Here is a 5,000-nt window from a genome sequence, read left to right as displayed (position 1 = left end):
GTTGGAATCGGCAGCGCCGATGAAACCGGCAAAGTCGGCAGAATTGGCAGCGGGTGCTGGCGATGGGTCTGGACGGGCTGGATAGTCCAAGGCTCGACGAGAAAGACCGCAGGTTGAGACACTGGGGCAGTGGCAGCCCGCGGGACAGTGTTGGCAGATTCGGCAGCGCAGATTTGTGCGGCTGCAGGTTCGTCGGGGAAAATCGGCAGCGCAGATTTTTCGACGAACATGGGCTGGACGATGGACTGTCCAGGCCAGGCAGGAAAATTTGTCGAGGGGACACGCTGACGAAACAGCGCTGGTTCAGGCACGGGGGGCAGTGTTGGAATCGGCAGCGCCGACGAAATCGGCAAAGTCGGCAGAATCGGCAGCGCAGATTTTTCGACGAACATGGGCTGGACGCTGGACTGGCCGGGCCATGCAGGAAAATTCATCGAGGGGACACGCTGACGAAACAGCGCTGGTTCAGGCACGGCGGGCAGTGTTGGAATCGGCAGCGCCGACGAAATCGGCAAAGTCGGCAGAATCGGCAGCGGGTGCTGGCGATGGGTCTGGACGGGCTGGATAGTCCAAGGCTCGACGAGAAAGACTGCTGGTTTAGACACTGGGGCAGTGGCAGCCCGCGGGACAGTGTCGGCAGATTCGGCAGCGCAGATTTGTGCGGCTGCAGGTTCGTCGGGGAAAATCGGCAGCGCAGATTTTGCGACGAACATGGGCTGGACGATGGACTGTCCAGGCCAGGCAGGAAAATTTGTCGAGGGGACACGCTGACGAAACAGCGCTGGTTCAGGCACGGCGGGCAGTGGTGGAATCGGCAGCGCCGACGAAATCGGCAAAGTCGGCAGAATCGGCAGCGCAGATTTTTCGACGAACACGGGCTGGACGGTGGACTGTCCAGGCCAGGCAGGAAAATTCGTCGAGGGGACACGCTGAGGAAACAGCGCTGGTTCAGACACGGTGGGCGCAGTGTTGGAATCGGCAGCGCCGAGAAAATCGGCAAAGTCGGCAGAATCGGCAGCAGGTGCTGGCGATGAGTCAGGACGGACTGGATAGTCCAAGGCTCGATGAGAAAGACCGCTGGTTTAGACACTGGGGCAGTGGCAGCCCGCGGGGCAGTGTCGGCAGACTCGGCAGCAGTGTCTGCCGATTCGGCAGCGTTGGCTTGTTGGCGCGGGGGGCCGATGCGAGTGGGGACTTGGGCAGCGGGCAGTGAAAGCAAGAGTTTCCCCGATGCTGCCGGGAAAAACGCTCCCCGGGATGGCCGGGTGAGATGACCCGGCGGCCCGCGACGGGTCATTCAATTCCATGCCCCGTCAACATAACTCCCGATGTACTGTTTGCTTTTTCGGAAGAAGAGATCCATCCCCCCATCCTCGGCCAGCCAAAAACGCTCCAATTAATGGCCGGGTGAGATGACCCGGCGGCCCGCGACGCGTCATTCAAATCACTGCCCTATCGGCTACAACTGCTGATGGGTGGGATTAGAGGCCTGCCATGGTGGTGAGGGGCGGCGAGGACCGTGAAAGCTAGAGTTTTTCAGAGGCTGCCGGGAAAAAGGCCCCTCGGGTGGCGGGGTGCGAGGACCAGGCGCGTCATTCAATTCTCTTCCCTATCAACTTGGCTCCCGTTGGCGGGATTGGAGGCCTACTGTTTGTTACAGGGCTAAAATCGTCAGGGGAAGAGCTGACGAAACAATGCTGGTTTGGATGCAGGGGGTAGTGTTGGAATCGGCAGCGCGGACAAAATCGGCAAAGTCGACAAAAAAGACTGTTGGTCTGGACATCGGGGCAGCGGCAGCCATGCCGACAGGGGGGGAAATCGGCAGCGCAGATTTGTGCAGCTGCAGGTTCGTCGGGGAAATCGGCAGCGCAGATTTTTCGATGAACATGGGCTGGAAGATGGACTGTCCAGGCCAGGCAGGGAAATTCGTCAAGGGGACACGCTGACGAAAGTAGGCTCGTCGGTGAAAATCGGCAGCGCAGATTTTTCGACGAACAGGGGCTGGATGCTGGACCGGCCGGGCCAGGCAGGAAAATTCGTCAGGGGGGCACGCTGACGAAAAGAGGGGCTGCCGCGTGGAAAATCGGCAGCGCAGATTTTTCGACGAACATTCGTCAGGGGGGCACGCTGACGAAAAGAGGGGCTGCCGCGTGGAAAATCGGCAGCGCAGATTTTTCGACGAACAGGGGCTGGATGCTGGACCGGCCGGGCCAGGCAGGAAAATTCGTCAGGGGGGCACGCTGACGAAAAGAGGGGCTGCCGCGTGGAAAATCGGCAGCGCAGATTTTTCGACGAACATTCGTCAGGGGGGCACGCTGAGGAAAACAGGGGCTGCCGCGTGGAAAATCGGCAGCGCAGATTTTTCGACGAACATTCGTCAGGGGGGCACGCTGAGGAAAACAGGGGCTGCCGCGTGGAAAATCGGCAGCGCAGATTTTTCGACGAACAGGGGCTGGATGCTGGACCGGCCGGGCCAGGCAGGAAAATTCGTCAGGGGGGCACGCTGACGAAAAGAGGGGCTGCCGCGTGGAAAATCGGCAGCGCAGATTTTTCGACGAACAGGGGCTGGATGCTGGACCGGCCGGGCCAGGCAGGAAAATTCGTCAGGGGGGCACGCTGACGAAAAGAGGGGCTGCCGCGTGGAAAATCGGCAGCGCAGATTTTTCGACGAACAGGGGCTGGACTGGCCGGGCCAGGCAGGAAAATTCGTCAGGGGGGCACGCTGACGAAAACAGGGGCTGCCGCGTGGAAAATCGGCAGCGCAGATTTTTCGACGAACAGGGGCTGGACTGGCCGGGCCAGGCAGGAAAATTCGTCAGGGGGGCACGCTGACGAAAGTAGGCTCGTCGTGGAAAATCAGCAGCGCAGATTTTTCGACGAACAGGGGCTGGACGCTGGACTGGGCCAGGCAGGAAAATTCGTCAGGGGGGCACGCTGACGAAAACAGGGGCTGCCGCGTGGAATGGCAGCCTACACGCAGATGCGAATTCGGCAGCGCACGATGGCTTGAGCAGGTCATGGGTTCGACTTGGCGCGATCTGAAACCTGGACGAGGGACTGTCGACGCTGGACGAGCCAGCGCGGTGGCCTGTCGTGCCCCGTTCAGGGGGGGCCTGCCGCGGAGACAGCCCTCGCGGGCTCGACAGCGCAGGCCAGCGTCCCCGACGTCGCTGGCCGCGGCAGGCGAGCTGCCGGGGTTCCCGCATTCCTACAAGAAAACGTCGTGCTTTCCACATGAAACCAATCCAGTAAAATCAGCCATATTTTTATGAGGCTGCCCACTGAATTTGGGGTCATTCCGGGCCGGTTCCTAGTTTTGCGGATTTACTCGATTTCTAATGGTAGGAAAATTAAAACAAATACTTCCCGACCTCGAAAAATTCTGGGAAAATTAATGAAGGTGGATTGGATTTTTGCCAACCTCTCTGCAAAATTTCAGCTCAAAATACCAAGAAATGAATTTTTTAGAGGGGGGGTGACAGCTGGGACCTAGTAGTGTCTCCCCCTGCCAGAGCTGCAATGACACTTATTGCTCTTTAGGGAGCCACCAGGCCGGCGCCCCTCAAAGACCACACGCGCGCGCGCGCCCGCCCGCGCTGGGCGCTGGGGCGCTGGGGCCTGAGGGCCTGGGGCCCTTGGGGGCCCTTGGGCGCTTGGGCGCGCGCGCGCGGCCCCCGCAGCCATGCCGCGCCGCGCGACGCGCGGACAGCCCCTGCTGGCTTGCTCTCTCGCCCGCGGGGGGGCTGCCTTCGGGCCCTGGCCCCCCGCGTTCTGGCCTGCCCCCTGCGGGGGAGAGGCTAGGCGCTGCAGGGGCCAGCCCGACGTCGCTGGCCGCGGCAGGCGACAGCCCCTGCTGGCTTGCTCTCTCGCCCGCGGGGGGGCTGCCTTCGGGCCCTGGCCCCCCGCGTTCTGGCCTGCCCCCCGCGTGGGAGAGGCTAGGCGCTGCAGGGGCCAGCCCGACGTCGCTGGCCGCGGCAGGCGACAGCCCCTGCTGGCTTGCTCTCTCGCCCGCGGGGGGGCTGCCTTCGGGCCCTGGCCCCCCGCGTTCTGGCCTGCCCCCCGCGTGGGAGAGGCTAGGCGCTGCAGGGGCCAGCCCGACGTCGCTGGCCGCGGCAGGCGAGCCGCCGGGGTTCCCGCATTCCTACAACAAAACGTCGTGCTTTCCACATGAAATCAATCCAGTAAAATCAGCCATATTTTTATGAGGCTGCCCACTGAATTTGGGGTCATTCCGGGCCGGTTCCTATTTTTTCCGATTTCCTCGATTTTTAATGGTAGGAAAATAAAAAAAAATACTTCCCGACCTCGAAAAATTCTGGAAAAATTAATAAAGTTGGATTGGATTTTTGCCAACCTCTGTGCAAAATTTCAGCTCAAAATACCAAGAAATGAATTTTTTAGAGGGGGGGTGACAGCTGGGACCTAGTAGTGTCTCCCCCTGCCAGAGCTTCAATGACACTTATTGCTCTTTAGGGGGGTGCCCCCTGACTGGCCATGGGGCGCGCTGGCCTGGCGCCCATAGGCCTGCCGCGGGGGATATGTGGGCTGTTGCTAAACTCGGACTAAGGTGGGGGGCCTCATGGCCCGAAGTATTGCCGGCATCGATGACCCGTTTTCCGGCCGGCGACGACCCGATTCCGGCCACCGTCTTCGGGACCCGCTCCAAGCCGTCGGGCGCGTTGGGGCTGCTTATCCGCGGCGTGGGCGTGGCATTCATTTGCCGTGCTTGTGCCAAGGTGCTGGCAGCTGCTGCGCGGCTGTCTGCTTGCCGCGACGTCACGGCGGCGGTGGCCGCTGCCCCTGCTCGCAAGTCGGAGGCCTGGCCGACGTGGCTGGTGCGGACCGCCGAGCTTGGGGATTGCGAGGAGAGCTCTACGCTGGCGTGGGCGTGGCATTAAATTGCCGTGCGCGCGCCCATGCGTTGGCTCTCCTCGCAATCCCCGACCTCGTGGCGTGACGTGCCCGCTGCCGAGGCCTGGCCTCCGTCTTGCGAGCCGGGG

This window comes from Populus nigra, chromosome 2 (genome assembly GCF_951802175.1).
Source record: "Populus nigra chromosome 2, ddPopNigr1.1, whole genome shotgun sequence".
Lineage (NCBI taxonomy): Eukaryota > Viridiplantae > Streptophyta > Magnoliopsida > Malpighiales > Salicaceae > Populus > Populus nigra.
Note: the sequence above shows the minus strand (reverse complement) of the source record.